The sequence below is a fragment of the Balaenoptera musculus genome, chromosome 2, assembly GCF_009873245.2.
Source record: "Balaenoptera musculus isolate JJ_BM4_2016_0621 chromosome 2, mBalMus1.pri.v3, whole genome shotgun sequence".
Classification (NCBI taxonomy): domain Eukaryota; kingdom Metazoa; phylum Chordata; class Mammalia; order Artiodactyla; family Balaenopteridae; genus Balaenoptera; species Balaenoptera musculus.
The window spans coordinates 58,340,367-58,359,141 of NC_045786.1; the positions used below are offsets into that span (position 1 = coordinate 58,340,367).

The 18,775-nt window shown below is 35.6% G+C and overlaps 1 protein-coding gene across 3 annotated transcripts in view; it reads right to left on the reverse strand.

The window, feature by feature from the left end:
• Positions 1-18,775, reverse strand: part of SCAPER (S-phase cyclin A associated protein in the ER) — a 475,492-nt gene that overhangs the window by 234,958 nt on the left and 221,759 nt on the right. The gene's annotated exons all lie outside the window — the stretch shown is intronic.

An 18,775-nucleotide genomic window follows, 5' to 3' on the forward strand; every position in this document is an offset into this window, starting at 1 on the left:
ATTTTATTTGGTTGTTCTTTATATTTTTTAATTCTTTGTTAAAAACTTCTTATTTCTTGCTCTGTGCATCCATTCTCTTCCCAAGTTCTTTGATCATCTTTATGATCACTACTCTGAACTCTTTCTAGGGTCGACTGCCTATCTCCACATCACTTAGTTCTTCTTCTGGGGTTTTATCTTGTTCCTTCATCTGAAACATATTCCTCTGTTGCCTCATTTTGTCTAAACTGCTACTTGTATTTTCCTTTGTGTGGTAGGTTAGTTAAGTTTCTCAACCTTGGAGAAGTGGCTCTCTGTAGGAGATGTCCTATGCATCCCAGCAGTGCACACCCCTCTCATCACCCAAGAGCCAGGGGCCAGCTGGTCCCAGGGCAGTGTCTGGTCTGGATTTGTGGACTCGGTCTGCAGGCTGTGGGACTGTAGTTTTCTTGCTTCTGGTGTCTGCCCCCTGGTGGGTGAGGCTGGTCTAAAGGTTTGGGTAGGGTTCCTGGCAGGAGGGGCCAGTGCCTGCCCCCCTGGAGGGTAGAGCTGGGTTGTGGTCCTCTGATGGACAGGGCCATGCTAGGGGCATGTCTAGAGGTGGCTGCGGGCTCAGAGAGTCTTTAGGCAGCCTGCATGTAGATGGACACAGCCCCACCCAGTTTGTTGTTTGGCCTGAGGTGTGTTCTTTGGCACTTGAGCCTACAGGCTGTTGGGTGGGGCCAGGTCTTGATGCCAAAATGTCAGACTCCAGGAGAGTTCTTGCAAATGAATGCTCCCCACTGTGTCCGCCACCAGTGTCTCTGTCCCCAGGGTGGGCCACTGCCACCCCCCACCTCCACAGGAGACCCTCCAAGGCTAGCAGGTAGGTCTGGCCCAGGCTTCTATCAAATTACTGCTTTTGCCCTTGGTCCTGGTATGAGTGAGATTTTGTGTGTGCTCTTTAAGAGTAAAGTCTCTATTTCCCCCAATCCTGTGGAGCTCCTGCAATCAAGCCCCGCTGGCTTTCAAAGCCAAATGCTCTGGGGGCTCCTCTCCCTGGTGTTGGACCCCTGGGCGGGGGGGCCTAATGTGGGGCTCAGAGCTCTCACTCCTGTGGGAGAACCTCTGCAAATATAATTATTCTCCAGTTTGTGGGTCGCCCACCTGAGAGATATGGAATTTGATTATATTTCAAGTCTGTCCCTCCTATGGGTCTAGTTGTGGTTCCATCCTTATATCTTTAGTTGTAAAGGATCTTTTCTGGTAGGTTTCAGTCTTTTTCAATGATGTTTGTTCTGCAGATAGTTGTGATTTTGGTGTGCTCATGAGAGTAGGTGAGCTTGGGGTCCTTCTACTCTGCCATGTTAGCCACTCTCTTGCCTCTCTTAATGAGGTTCATCTGATTTTTCTTAATTGCCTTTTCCCCCAGTAGCAGTAGGCCTTTGATCATTTCCTGAGTTCAAAAAAAGTTGATTCTGACAGTTTTTGCCAGTTGATTCATTATTTTTATGGCAATATGGACTTTTGGAGTTCCCTACCCTACCTTTTTATTCACATCATTCAGGATTTTTTAAATTTTAAATAAGAGACCTTAATTCATATTTACATTACAATTGATGTGTTTAGCATTATTTCTGCCATTTTATTTTTTAAACCAGCTTTGAGATATAATTCAAATACCATATAATTCACCCATCTAAATGTGTAATTCAACATTTTTAATATATTCATAAGGTTGTATAGCCAATCATCACATTCTAACTTCAGAAGATTTTTATTTTCCCTGAGTAAAATCCAGTAACCTTTAGTACTCAATCCCAGTTTCTCTCCTCCTGCTCACATCCCCAAGCAACACTAATCTGCTTTTTATCTCTATAAAATTTTTTATCCTGGACATTTCATATAAATGGAATCATAAGATACATGGCCTTTTTCTGACTGGCTTCTTTCACTTACCATAGTGTTTTCAAGTTTCATCCACATTGCAGCACATGTCAGTATTCATTCCTTTTCATTCCTAAATACTATTTCATTGCATGGATATATCAAATTTTGCTTACCTATTCAACAGTTGATGAACATTTGGGTTGTTTCCACTTTTGGCTCTTATGAATAATGATGCTATGAACATACTGTACAAGTTTTATTTGACCATATTTTCAATTCTCTTGGGTATAAATCTAGGCATGGAGTTACTAGGTCATACAGTAATTCTGTGTTTAACTTTTTGGGGAACTAACAAACTGTTTTCCAAAGTAGACAGACCATTTTATATGCCCAACAATAAGGTATAAAGATTCTAATTTCTCCACATCCTTGTTACTGTCTGTCTATTGAATATAGCCATCCTAGTTGGTGTGAAGTGGAATCTCACTATGGATTTGATTTCCCTGATGACTAATGATGTTGAGCATCTTTTCATGGTCATACTGGCCATTTGTATACCTTGTTAAAGAAATGTCTACTCAGATCCTTTGCCCATTCATTATTGGTCAGTCTACCAAGGCAAAAGAAATAAAAGCAAAAACAAACAAATGGGACCTAATCAAACTCAAAAGCATTTGCATATCAAAAAAATGAAAAGACAACCTACTGAATGGGAGAAAATACTTGCAAATGATGTGACTGACAAGGGGTTAATATCCAAAATATACAATCAGCTCATACAACTCCGTATCAAAAAAACACACAACCCAATCAAAAAATAGGCAGATGACCTAAATAGACATTTTTCCAAAGAAGACATACAAATGGCCAACAGGCACATGAAAAGATGCTCAACATTGCTAATTATCAGAGAAATGCAAATCACAACCATAATGAGGTATCACCTCACACTGGTCAGAATGGCTAACATCAAAAAGTCTACAAAAAGTAAATGCTGGAGAGGTTATGGAGAATACCGCTGGTGGGAATGTAAAGTGGTGCAGCCCCTATGGAAAACAGTATGGAGGTTCCTTATAAAACAAAAAATGGAGATACCATATGATCCAGCAATCCTACTCCTGGGTATATATACAGAAAAAACAAAAACTGTACGTTGAAAAGATACATGCACCGCAATGTTCACAGCAGCACTATTTAGAAAAGCCAAGACATGGAAGCTACTCAAGTGCCCATCAGTGGATGATTGCCTTAAGAAGATGTGAGATATACATATATATGTATATAGACACACACATACACACACACACACACACACACACACACACATGCAATGGAATATTACTCAGCCACAAAAAAGAACAAAACATTGCCATTAGCAGCAACATGAATGGACCTAGAGAATATGCTTAGTGAAATAAGTCAAACAGAGAATGACAAATACTATATGATATCACTTATATGAGGTATCTAAAAAACAATACAAATAAATCTATATACAAAACAGACTCACAGACACAGAAAACAAACTATGCTCACCAAAGAGGACAGGGAAGTGGGAGTGAGAGACAAATTAGGAGTGTTTGATTAACAGATACAAACTACTATACATAAAATAGATAACTAACAAGAATTTACTATATAGCACAGGGAATTATACCCAATATCTATAATAATCTATAATGGAATATAGTCTGCAGAAAAAAACCCAAAAACAAATCAATATGCTGTACACCTGAAACTAACACAATATTGTAAATCAACTACACTTCAATAACAAAAAAATTACTCTAAGCATTAAACACACAGAATATAAAAAGAATGACATGGTAACTATTCTTATTAAGAGTTTACAGTGAGGAGAATAAATAAAAATTTTTTAAAATAAATAAGGTAATATCTGAGAATAAGATATCCTATAAAGAGAATAGAGTAATTAATATACAGTGGCTGATTATATGTATGTGTGTCAAGGAGTTGAAGGATTTATAGAGCACAATGAAGGAAGGCCTCTGAGAAGTAAGTCTTTAAGCAGAAACCTGAATCAAGTGAAAAAGCCAGTCACAGGGAAATCTCGGGGAATTTCAGGCTGGCTAGAGGGAACATCAAGTGCCAATACACTAGGGAATATTCAAGGAACAGAATGGCAGCAATGGTAAAACGAATACAGAATTATGCTTATTATATAAACATGCTACTCCATTAAAAATGCTTTCTTGAAATTCATCAATGATCTCCAGTATTACCAAACACAATGGCTTTTTCTCTGTATTCATTCTCCTTGAGCTTTCTGACTATATTTCACATCTCACTATCAATGCCTTTTTCATGCCCTCATCTCCTTTCACTTCCATTTAACAATTATCTATTGTTACTATTGCAAATTTAATATTATAATAATGAATGCTAAATATATAATTTTAACTTTTAGTCCAAATTTCAAACTCCTGAAGCTCTTCACTTGGAAGCTCAACCTTCACCTTGTTCTCTATATCTTTAAAACCAAAATCATTCTTAAAATTGTACATCCACTTACCTATATTTTTCAATAGTACTTTGGACTAATATTTCAAAATTATTTTCTATTCTTCATTTTCTTTTCTCAATATTATTATCAAATCATTAATCTTAGATTAAAACATTTCTTGATTGCTTTCTTTAAATTTATTGTACTATACACTGTAATGTCAGCCCTATCACTTCATGACTGAATTAGTAAAATAATCTCTTATGCACCCAAGTTCTCAACTTTCTAATCCTACCTGTATAGCACAGGTGACAAATCTTCCCAAGTCATTAAGTTCCTGATGTTATTCCCTTGGTTATCTATGGTAGTTCTTTCCCAAAAGATATAGTCAATCTTCTAACTAGCATTCAAGGCTCTCCATAATTTGACCCTTTGCTACTTATTCAACTTTATATTCTCTGACATATCAACTGCATTTTATAAATTTGGATTTGCACAGTCCATTATCGAGATATTTTCACCAGTTAGGATACTGCTAGCAGGAAGCAGTACAGCTTAATACCTGCACAGATTAATGCAGAAGGCAAGAAATAGGAGGAAATTATTACTTTTACAAAAATAAACTTCAACTGAAAAGAATAACTAGGCATTTAACAGGCTTACGAATGTGGACACTCTCTACCAGTTCCTCTGGGATATCACTTGGAGAGCTGAAACCTACTTGCTGTATGCTCAGCCACATCATCTCTGTGCCCCTATTTCTTTTCTTTCCCCCAAGTTTACTGAGATATGATCAACATACAGCATGGTATAAGTTTAAGGTGTACAAAGTGATGATTTGATACACATATATACTGTGAAATGATTACCAAAATAAAATTAATTAACACCTCCATCACCTCACATAATTACCATTTTGTGTGTGTGGTGAAAATATTTAAGATCTACTTCCTTAGCAACTTTCAAGTATTAAAATATAGCATTGTTAACTATAGTCACCAGCCTGCACATTAGATTTCCAAAACTTATTCATCTCATAAGTGTAAGTTTGTTCCCTTTGACCAACATCTCCCCATTTCCCCCACCCCTGAGCCCCTGGTTACCACTGTTCTAATCTCTATTTATATGATTTTGACTTTTGTAGGTTCCATGTATAAGTGAGATCATATAGTATCTGTCTTTCCCTGTCTTACTACTACATAGTAAAATGCCTTTGGGGTTCCATACATGTTGTTGCAAAAAGGCATAATTTCGTTCTTTCTTACGGGTGTTCCCTATTGCAATCAAGGACATACATCAGCATACAGCTAGATGCTCTAAGGACAGCACCAACTTCTTCCTGCCTCCCTCTCTCACATAATCTATCTCAGATTTCTTTCTTGTATCTACCTACTCCTCCACATGTCTGTGCCAAACATTCTGGCATCTAATTTTGATCCTTACTGAACCACTGTCTAACTACTGTGTGTGAGGAAGTTTTTTTTTGTTTTTTTCTAAGTATGGCCTTTAGAAAGCCATTGTATTTTGTAAGCCTAAGTTTTCTGCAATTGTAAGATGAGGGAATACAACTAGCTAATTTTTAAAGGTCTTTTCTAGCTCTAAGATTCCATGATTCTAAATTCTTATAAACAGTAGGTATAAAATTGTTAGGTAGGGACTTTCCTGGTGGCACAATGGTTAAGAATCTGCCTGCCAATGCAGGGGACACAGGTTCAAGCCCTGTTCTGGGAAGATCCCACATACTGCGGAGCAACTAAGCCCGTGTGCTACAACTACTGAGCCTGCGCCCTAGAGCCCACGAGCCACAACTACTGAAGCACACGCACCTAGAGCCCGTGCTCCGCAACAAGAGAAGCCACCACAATGAGAAGCCTGCATGCTGCAACGAAGAGTAGCCCCCGCTCGCCACAACTAGAGAAAGCCTACATGCAGCAACGAAGACCCAACACATCCAAAATATAAATAAATAAATAAATAAATAAATAAATAAATAAATAAATAAATAAATAAATAAATTTATTTTAAAAATTGTTAGGTAGATTAAAAGTGGTTGCGAAAAAAAAAAAAAAAGTGGTTGCGAGCTTGCTAAAATGTAGATTCCTCACCTAAAACCAAGTAAATCAGAATCAACTGGCTGAAGCCCAAGAATCTATCTTTTAAATAGGATACCAAGTGATTCTGATGTAAGGGGTCAAAGACTACAGTTTGAAAATCATTGTCTTGTTTCATGATTTGATCTATATTAACAAAACAACATAAAACTTATCATTTATTGAGTTTTCTCTTAGATACTAGGCCAGTAGTTTCTAGAGTATGATGTGATGCCAGGGGGTCTCAGAGAATCTTTCAGAGGTACAAGGTAAAAACTCATTCATTCTCATTCTCTTACAAGCATACAATGGAGGTGAGACTACATGGCATGTGATATTACAACACAGAAGCAAATTTGAGAATCCAGCTCTATTTATTAAGCCAGACATTAAGAAAATTAACATGACTCTTCTTACTAAATTTTTTGCTTGTTTTGGAAAAGTTATTTTTCATAAAATTTTTTTCATTTTTAGACCCTTTGTTTTATAAATTTATGCATTATTGCTTTGGCTAGAACTCACAGAATTATGTTCAAGACCAAGGGGGATAGTCTTTTTGGTTTGCTTCTGGTTTTAAAGGGAGGCATTTAATGGTTCACTATAAAACTGGTTATAGTTAGTTGTTTTAAAATAGATATGCTTTAGTAAGCTGGACAAGCACCCTTATTTCTTTTATAGAAATTTAAGAACTCACTGTGAATATACCTAGTACTGAAGACTTAAGAAATAACATTCTTCAACTACTTTTTATACTATTACTCTGTAGCTCCCATTTCCAGATATGTAGACCCTCATATCATTTGTAAATCAAGTTCACTCACATGGTGCTTTACTTCCTTGTACTACCAGCATAATACAGCTTATCTGACTGTGAAATACAGATCTTTTAATCTATTCAAAGTAACTCAATACATATTATACTTAGTATGTACACTTTCAGAATGGAGCTTTGTTTTCAACCGCAGTAGCTTTCCCCAGCTTAAATTTTTTGGTACCGTCTTTTTATTACTTGGATTTTGAGCCTTAAAGTTTTATGATTATAAATGACAAAGATTAACACAGTTTAGAAGCTGATTGGCTAAAAATAAACTAAATAAAAGGTATACTCATAACAATTATGATCGGTCAAGAGAGTGAATGTCAGGAGAAAGAATAAGTCATCGTGAATGGCTGAAGGAGGTGCGAAGCAGTGAAGAGAACCACTAGGACAATCAAGACCTTCTTCACTGTTCCTGCATTATTCCATAGTATTACAATGCAACCCATGCCCTGTGTAGGAGCAGTTCTCCCACAGGATGGAAGTGGGTGGATTGTGATTTTCCTCCTTTAAACAAAATCTAGTATTTGGCTTTGTTTCCCAGAAATCTGGGGAAGTCTTTATCCTGGTAGAAGTATAACTATGGAAGTCTTTATCCTGGAGGAAGCACAGTGACAGATGAAGCAGTGGGGACTAAGGAGCAACTCAGATCTGCCTTAAACAACTTTAGTTCTATTTTTTTTTAATTGAAGTATAATTGGCATACAATGTTATATTAGTTACAGGTGACAACATAGTGATTTGACAGTTATATAAATTACGAGATGATTACCCCAATAAGTCTAGTTACCACCTGTCACCATTTAAAGTTATTACAATATTATTGATTATATTCTGTATATTACATTCCCATGACTTATTTATTTTATAACTGGAAGTATCCCCTTCATCTGTATCTCCCTTCTCTCTTACCCCCTGCTCTCTGGCAACCACCAGTTTGTTCTCTGTATCTATAAATCTGTTTCTGTTTTGTCTTGTTAACTTTTGTTTTTTTAGGTTCCATATGTAAGTGAAATCATAAGGTATTTGTCTTTCTCTGTCTGACTGACTTCATTTAGCATACCATCCTCCAGGTCTATTCATGTTATCAAAAATGGCAAGATCTCATTCCTTTTTATGGGTGACTAATATTCCATTTTGTGTGTGTGTGTGTGTGTGTGTGTGTGTGTGTGTGTGTGTGTGTGTGTATCGCATCTTCTTTATCCATTCATCTGTTGATAGACATTTAAGTTGCTTCCAAATCTTGGCTATTGTAAATAATGCTGCAGTGATCACAGGAGTCCATATATCTTTGTGAATTAGTTTTCTTTTTGGGGGGTAATTACCTAGAAGTGAAATTTCTGGATTGTATGGTAGTTCTATTTTTAATTTTTTGAGGAATCTCCATACTGTTTTCCATAATGGCTGCATCAATTTACATTCCCACCAATGGTGAACAAGGGTTTCTCTTTCTCCATGCCCTCCCCAACACTTGTTATGTCTTTTTGATAATAGCCATTTTAACAGGTATGAGGTGGTGTCTCATTGTGATTTTGATTTGCATTTCCCTGATGATTAGAGATGTTGAGTAATTTTTCATGTGCCTGTTGGCCATCTGTATGTCTTTGGAAAAATGTCTGTTCAGGTCCTCTGCCCATTTTCTAATCAAATTTTTCCTGTTTTTGGTATTTAGTTGTATGAGTTCTTCATATATTCTGAATATTAACCCCTTATCAGGTATATGATTTGCAAATATCTTCTCCAATTCAGTAGGGTGACTTTTTGTTTTGTTGCTGGTTTCCTTCACTGTACAGAAGCTTTTAAGTTTAGTCCCATTTGCTTATTTTTGCTATTTTTTCCTTCGCCTGAGGACTCAGATCCACATATATGTATCACTAATACTGATGTCAAAGAGCTGACTGCCTATGTTTTCTTCTAGTAGTTTTATGGTTTCAGGTCTTACATTCAAGTCTGTAATCTATTCTGAGCTTATTTTTATATGTGGTATAAGATAGTGGTCCAGATTCTTTCTATTCCATCAAGTTGTCCAGTTTTCCCAACACCATTTATTGAAGAAACTGTCTTTTCCCATTGTATAACCTTGACTCCTTCGTTGTAGATTAACTGATCACATGTGCATGGGCTTATTCATGGGCTCTCTATTCTGTTCCATTGATCTGTATGTCTGTTCTTGTGCCAGTAACATACTGTTTGGATTACTATTGCTTCATAGTGTGCAGTTGGCCCTCTGTGTCTATAGGTTCAACCTCCATGGATTCAACCAACCACAGACTGAAAATACTAGAAAAAAATATTAGAAAAAATATTAGACAATATTAGACTGAAAATATTAGAAAGTTCCAAAAAGTTTAAATTCGCTGTGTGTCAGCAACTATTTACAAAGCATTTACAACTATTTACAGAGCATTTAAATTGTGTTAGGTATTATAAGTAAGTTAGAGACGATCTAAAGTACATGGGATGATGTGTATAGGTTATATGCAAATAGTATGCCATTTTTATATGGGGGACTTGAACATCCACATAGTTTGGTATCCACAGGGGGTCCTGAAACCAATCTCCTGCAGATACTGATGGACAACTGTAGTTTGAAGTCAGAAAGTATGATACTTGTAGATTTTTTCTTCCTTCCCAAGATTGCTTTGGCAAGTGTCCATTGCCAGATGAATGGATAAAGAAGATGTGGCACATATATACAAAGGAATATTACTCAGCCATAAAAAGAATCGAAATTGAGTTATTTGTAGTGAGGTGGATGGACCTAGAGTCTGTCATACAGAGAGTGAAGTAAGTCAGAAAGAGAAAAACAAACACCATATGCTAACACGTATATATGGAATCTAAAAAAAAAAAGGTTCTGAAGAACCTAGGGGCAGGACAGGAATAAAGACACAGATGTAGAGAATGGACTTGAGGACATGGGGAGGGGGAAGGGTAAGCTGGGACGAAGTGAGAGAGTGGCATGGACTTATATATACTACCAAATGTAAAATAGATAGCTAGTGGGAAGCAGCTGCATAGCACAGGGAGATCAGCTTGGTGCTTTGTGACCACCTAGAGGGGTGGGATGGGGAGGGTGGGAGGGAGACGTGAGGGGGAGGAGATGTGGGGATGTATGTGTATGTATAGTTGATTCACTTTGTTGTAGAGCAGAAACTAGCACACCATTGTAAAGCAACTGTACTCCAATGGGTATGTTAAAAAAAAAAAAAGATTGCTTTGGCTATTCAGGGTCTTTTGTGGTTCTATACAAATTTTAGGATAATTTGTTCCAGTTATATGGAATATGCTATTGGTATTTTGATAGGGATTACATTGGCTCTGCATATTGTTTTGGGTACTATGGCTATTTTAACAATATTAATTCTTCCAATCCATGAGCACAGTATAACTTTCCATTTATTTATATTATCTTTAAATTCTTTCATCAATGATGAATAGTTTTTATCTTCTTGCTTAAATTTATCCCCAGATATTTTATTCTTCTTGATACACCTGCAAATGGGATTGTTTTCTTAATTTCTCTTTCTGATTGATAGTTTATTATTAGTGTATACAAATGCAACAGATTTCTGTGTATTAATTTTGTATCCTGCAACTTCACTGAATTCATTTATTAGGTCTAACAGATTTTTGATGAAGTGTTTACAGTTTCCAATTCATAGTATCATGTTATCTGCAAATAGTGATAGTTTTACTTCTTCCTTTCCAATTCGGATGCCTTTTATTTCTTTTTCTTGTCTGACTGCTATGGCTAGGAGTTTAAATAATATGTTAAATACCAGAGAGTGGGTATCTTTGTCTTGCTCCTGATCTTAGAGGAAAAGCTTTCACCTTTTTACTGTTGAAAGTGATGTCACTTGTGAATATGTCATATATAGCCTTTATTATGTTGAGGTACATTCTCCCTATGACCACTTTGTTGATAGTTTTGATCATAAATGTATGTTAAATTTTGTCAAATGCTTTTTCTGCATCTATTGTGGTTATTATATGGTTTTCATCCTTCATTTTGTTAATGTTTTGTATCACACTGATTGATTTGCAGGTGCTAAACAGTCCTCGCATTTGTGGAATAAATCTCACTTGATTACGGTATATGATCCTTTTTATTGCTGAATTTGGTTTGCTAATATTTTGCTGAAGCTTTTTGCCTCTATGTTCATCAAGGATATTGGCCTCTAATTTTCTTATTTTGTAGAGTCTTTTTCTGGTTTTAGCATTAGGTGATACAGGCCTCATAGAATGAGTTTGGAAGCCTTCCTTCCTCTTCAGTTTTTTGGAACAGTTTGAGAAGAACAGGTATTTACTCTTCTTTAAATATTTGGTAGAATTAATCTGTGAAGCTGTCTGGTCCTGTACTTTTGTATGCTGAAAGTTTTTTTTTTTTAATTACTGATACACTTTCATTACTAGTGATTGGCCTATTCAGATTTTCTATTTCTTCCTGATTCAGTGTTGGAAGATGGTATATTTAGGAATTGTATATATAGGAGTTTATCCATTTCTCCTAAATTGCACAATTGTTCATGTATAATTGTTTGCAGTAGCCTCTCTTTCATTTCTGATTGTATTTTTTTGTGCCCTCTCTTTTTATTGAAGAGTCTGGCTAAAGGTTTGGCAATTTTGTTTATCTTTGCAAAGAACCAGCTCTTAGTTTCACTGATCTTTTCTATTGTATTTTTCACCTCTATTACATTTATTTCTGTTCTGTTCTTTTTTTCTTAAACATCTTTATTGGAGTATAATTGCTTTACAATGTTGTGTTAGTTGCTGCTGTATAACAAAGTGAATCAGCTATATGTATACATATATCCCCATATCTCCTCCCTCTTGCGTCTCCCTCCCATCCTCCCTACCCCACCCCTCTAGGTGGACACAAAGCACTCAGCTGATCTCCCTGTGCTATGCGGCTCCTTCCCACTAGCTATCTATTTTACATTTGGTAGTGTATATATGTCCATGCCACACTCTCACTTCATCCCAGCTTACCCTTCCCCCTCCCCATGTCCTCAAGTCCATTCTCTGCATCTGTGTCTTTATTCCTGTCCTGCCCCTAGGCTCTTCAGAACCATTTTCTTTTTTTTTTGTTGGATTCCATATATATATGTTAGCATATGGTATTTTTTTTTCTCTGACTTACTTCACTCTCTGTATGACAGACCCTAGGTCCATCCACCTCACTACAAATAACTCAATTTCATTTCTTTTTATGGTTGAGTAATATTCCATTGTATATAAGTGCCACATCTTCTTTATCCATTCATCTGTCGATGGACACTTACATTGTTTCCATGTCCTGGCTATTGTAATTAGAGCTGCAATGAACATTGTGGTACATGACTCTTTGGGAATTATGGTTTTCTCAGGGTATATGCCCAGTAGTGGGATTGCTGGGTCATATGGTAGTTCTGTTTTTAGCTTTTTAAGGAACCTCCATACTGTTCTCCATAGTGTAGGCCACTAACATCCTGATACCAAAATCAGGCAAAGATGTCACAAAAAAAGAAATCTACAGGCCAACATCACTGATGAACATAGATGCAAAAATCCTCAACAAAATACTAGCAAACAGAATCCAAAAGCACATTAAAAGGATCATACACCATGATCAAGTGGGGTTTATCCCAGGAATGCAAGGATTCTTCAATATACACAAATCAATGTGATAAACCATATTAACAAACTAAAGGAGAAAAACCATATGATCATATCAATAGATGCAGAAAAAGCTTTCGACAAAATTCAACACCCATGTATGATAAAAAACCCTCCAGAAAGCGGGCATAGAGGGAACTTACCTCAACATAATAAAGGCCATATATGATAAACCCACAGCCAACATCATTCTCAATGGTAAAAAACCATTTCCACTAAGATCAGAACAAGACAAGGCTGCCCACTCTCATCACTATTATTCAACATAGTTTTGGAAGTTTTAGCCACAGCAATCAGAGAAGAAAAAGAAATAAAAGGAATCCAAATCAGAAAAGAAGAATTAAAACTGTCACTGTTTGCAGATGACATGATACTATACATAGAGAATCCTAAAGATGCTACCAGAAAACGACTAGAGCTAATCAATGAATTTGGTAGTAGCAGGATACAAAATTCATGCACAGAAATCTCTTGCATTCCTATACACTAATGATGAAAAATCTGAAAGAGAAATTAAGAAAACACTCCCATTTACCATTGCAACAAAAAGAATAAAATACCTAGGAATAAATCTGCTCTGATCTTTATTATTTCCTTCTTTCTACTAACTTTGGCCCTCATTTCTTCTTCTCTTTCTAGTTGCTTTAGGTATAAGGTTAGATTATTTATTGGAGATTTTTCTTGTTTCTTGAAGTAGGTCTGTATCTCTATAAATTCCCTCTTAGAACTACTTTTGCTGCAACCCATAGGTTTTCAAAGGTTGTTTTTCCATTTTTATTTATCTCAAGGTATTGATATTTTTTTGACTTTCTCTTTGATTTCTTTGTTGACCCACTGATTAGTTAGTTTCATGTTGTTTAGTCTCCATATGTGTGGTTTTTGTTTTCAGTTTTCTTCTTGTAGTTGATTTCCAGTTTCATACCATTGTGGTCAGAAAATGTTTTAAATGATTTCAATCTTCTTAAATTCAATGAGACTTGTTTTGTGTCCTAGCATGTGATCCATCCTAGAGAATGTTCCATGTGCATTTGAGAAGAATGTAAATTCTGCAGTCTTGGGATGGAATGGCTATACATATCTGTTAAGTCTATCTGGTCTAATGTGTTGTTTAAGGCCAGTGCCCCCTTACTGATTTTCTGTTTTGATGATCTATCCATTGCTAAATTGGGGTACTGAAGTCATATGCTATTAATGTATTGCTATCAAACTGTTTTTTACATCTATTAATACTTGCTTTATATATTTAATATAGGTGCTCCTATGTTGGGTGCATAAATATTTACAGATGAATAGAGAACAGTGAGATGGTAGACTTAAAACAACCCCAGCAATAATTTCATTAAATGTAAATTGATTAAAAACTGCAAATAATAGACACTGTTACACCGGATAAAAAGGGAAGATTAAATCATATGACAATTATAGGAGCTGCTCAAAATATATAAAAAGACACAGTTGTAAGTTTAAAACTAAAAGAATTGGAAAAAATTTATCATGTAAATAATAAGTGGAAATGGTAATTATTAGCATTAGAAAAAGTGGACTTCAGCATAAGGGATAGTACCAGATATAAAGAAGGACACTTTATAATGGTAATGTGATCAATTTGTCAAGAAGATAAAATAATACTAAATTTGTATATATCTAGCAATAAAACTTCAAAATTTGAAGCAACACTGGAAAAAACTAACGTGAGAAATAGATAAATCCACAATTATATTTAGAAATGTTAATATTATTCTTTATGTAACTGATACAAGATGAAATGGACAATACCAGAGATAAAATACAGATTTTAACAACACTATCAACCAAACACACCTAAGTGACACTACAGAAAACGCACTACCACAAGCAAAATATACATGTTTTTCAAGTAAACATGCAGCATTGACCAAGATAGACCAGATCAGATGCTGAAGATAAAAGTCTCAATAAATTTAAAGGAATTGAAATTGTGTGCAGTAGCATCTCTGACCACAGGAAAAAAAGGCAAAAAGATACATGAAAAGTTGCCAATTATTTGGAAATTAAGCAATACATTTCTAAGTAGCCAATGGGTCAGTGAAATTGAAAAATATTTTGAACTGAATGAAAATTAAGACACAATATCGAAAATACTGGAATACAGTTTAAGCAGGGCTTAGAGGAAATTTTATAGGTGTAATTTCAAATATTAGAAAAGAAGAGAGGTTTCAAGTCAGTAATCTAAGCTTCCACCTTAGGAATTTAGGAGAAAAGGCAAAATAAATATAAAGACAGGTTAAAAAAAAGTACATAAATCAATAAAATAGAAAACAAAAAAGTAGAGAAAAATCAATGACTGCAAAAGTTCATTCTTGAAAAGATTAATAAAACTGATAAATTCCTGGACAGAGCGATCAAAGAAAAAAGAAAAAAAACAACAATTACAATTTTTAGGAATGAAAAAGTGTATGTCACTACAGATCCATACAGGCTTAATAAAATATGGGAATTTTTTTAACTAGTTTTTAGAGCAGATTTAGGATCACAGTAAAATTGAAAGTTACAGAGATTTCCTATACACCTACTGCCCTGAACATGCATAGCCTCTTGCATGATCAGTGATGATGGCCATTCTGACCAGTGTGAGGTGATACCTCACTGTAGTTTTGATTTGCATTTCTCTAATAATTAGCGATGTTGAGCATCTTTTCATGTGTGTATTGGCCATCTGTATTTCTTCTTTGGAGAAACGTCTATTTAGGTCTTCTGCCCATTTTTCGACTGAGTTGTTTTTTTTTTCTTATTGAGTTGTATGAGCTGTTTGTATATTTTAGAAGTTAAGCCCTTGTTGGTAGCATCCATATGGAAAAATAAACTTGGACCAATGCTTCCTATCATACCCACTAATTTATTTGAGATGGATCATAAATCTAAATGCCAAAGCTAAAATTACAAGGCTTCTAGAAAAAAAATATGGAGGCTTTTTAACCTCTGGTCAGACAAAAACCTCTTAGACAGAACCCAGAAAGCACAAGAACAAAAAAGAACATATTGATAAAATAGACTTCGTCACAATTTAAAAACTTTTGCTTATTAAAAGCTATCATTAACAAAATGTATAGGCAAGCTCCAGATTCAGAAAAAAATTCATAAGACACATATCTGACAAAGAACGTGTAGCTAGAATATATTAACAACTCAAAAATAAAGTGACAAACAACTTTTAACATGTGCAAAAACCTTCAACAGACACATCATAAAGGAAGATATGAATGGTTAAAAAGCACATGGAAAGATACTCAATACATATCATTAGTCACTAGGAAAATACAAATCAGAATCACAATGAGATACCACTATGCTCACACTGGAATTAGGTTAGAATTTTAAAAACTCACAATACCAAGTACTGACAAATTGCTGAGCAACTGGAACTCCCACAGTTTGCTGATGGGAGTGTAAAACAGTACAACCACTGTGGAAAACAGTGTGGTATTATACTTTTAAGTATTTACCCAAGAGAAATGAAAATGTGTATACACCCAAAGACTTGATAGGAGCTAAATTTACAAATGCCAAAAATTGGAAACCCAAATGTCTAGCAACATATGAACAGATAAAAATTTGTGGGACATGCACACAATGGATATGTTCAGCAATGAAAAAGAACAAACTATATACATGCCACAACACAGATAAGTCTGAAAAACAGTATACAGTTGACCCTTGAACGACATGGCTTTTAACTATGTGGGTCTACTTATACATGGATTGTTTCCAAGAGCAAATACTATAGTACTACACAATCCCTGGTTGGTTTAACCCATGGCTGTGGAAACATGGATACAGAGGAACTGCAGATACGGAGGACCAATAAGTTATATGTGGATTTTTTTACTGTATGGAGAGTCAGTGCCCCTAACCCTCTCATTGTTCAAGGATCAACTGTACTTAGTAAAAGAAGCCAGCCACAAAGGAATCTGATTTCATTTGTATGTATTTCTAGAACAGGAAAAACTAATCTATAATGATAGAAAGCAGATCAGTGGTTACCAAGCACCAGGAGTGGTGGAAGACTGACTGGAAAGAGACACAAAGACACTCTGTGGAGTAATGGAAATGTTCTAAACTTTGATAGGAGTATGGCTTACATAAGTATCTAGATTTGGCAAAACTAAACAATCTGTACATTAGAGATCTCTACTTTCACTTAAATAAATCATACTGCAATGAAAAAAAAAGTCTATAGATACAGAGAAGTATGCATAAAAAGGATATATATGCCAAAATATTAGTATCAGAATTATAGTTTTTTCCTATAACTTAAAGATTTTCTTTAATAAACTAGCATTATTACTATATATATAATATATATTATATTACTAGATATATTATATTAATATATATATGTGTGTGTGTGTATGTATGTGTGTATATATATATATATATATATATATATATAAATATATATAAAACTATACTATACTTCCCTGAAGGACCTCAGTGAAAAGGTGACATTTGAGCAAAAACCTGAAGGAGGTAAGGGAGCTAAGCTCTATAGATATAAGAAGGAAGAGCCGTCCAGGAAGAGGAAAACTGAAGTTTAAAAGCCCTGAGGTTTTGAGAAGAGAAGTGACGTGACAGATCACATTTTAACAGGTTCCCTTTGGCTAGCGTGTTTGGAATAGACAGTAAGGAGCCAAGGATAGAAACAAAGAAACTAGTCGGAGGAGTACGGCAATAATCCAGGTGAGATATGACGGAGGCTTGGTTGAAGGAGGAAGTAGTAATGCTAGAGAAAGACAGTCAAATTCTGAATTTTAAAGCAAAGCTAACATTATTTGCAGTTAGATTGGATGAGTAGTGTGGGAGAAAGAAAAAGGTCAAGGACAACTTCAAGGGTTTTGGCATACACAACTAGAACAGAGTACCTGGTCATTACGATAGAGAAGAGTATGGGACAAGAACGGGTTTTTTTTCGGGAGGGGTGTTGCAGGGAAGAAAGCAGGAGTTTGTTGTTTGGACATACTAAGTTTGAGTAAAACTAAAGATATATAAAATTGGTAGTCATCAGCAAATGGAGAATATTTAAAGCCACAGAACTGGGTCAACTAGCCAAGGGAACATGTACACAGAGGAAAAAAAAGAAAGGTCCGAAGAATGGACTCTACAGCATTTCAGGATGTCAGCAAGTTCTTAGCACAAACTAGAAATGAAGGTCAGTAATATCCTGAAGTATATACTGCAAAACTAGTTTTAGAAACTTGGAGGAACTTCAAAAAATACAATCAAAAAAGCCTTTTCTATTCTTTGCCTGAATGAGTACTCTCAAGTTTTCACTGATTCTATAGATGAAATGGACACCTTTTAAAATTACAATCTGAAATTGGAAACTATAGAGAGATAACCCCTGTTCACCATTATTCTAGACCTGTATTTCTGTAATCCCATGGGTGAAGCTTCTCTATCTTTCAAACCATTTGGGAATAAAGGTATAACAACATATTCAGACTACCTTCCTTCAAATAGCAAAGAACTATCTTCTAAGGAGGAACTACATCTGTGTCCTCGAACAAGACTCATCAGTCATCAGATGATGCTCAAAGCTTGTGAGGTAATGATATACTACACAGCTGTCTGATCCTCAGATACCACTTTGGAGGCAGATGATAAACTACAGATCTGACAACTCACTTTCCATTTCAAGATATTTCTTGAACTTTTTCTTGTTGTGACAGGCTACCAAATTGATTAAACCTAGTCATGGGATTTGACACTACAGCCAGCAGACTTCTATTTGTTGATTGCTATTGATTTTCTTTGATACTTCATTTAAAAATCAATAGTTGGAAAGAAAAATAGGCTTGGTTTACACATACTTAAACATACTATTGTATGCTGAAGGAGGCACAAGTTTGGCAGGGCTTTGGC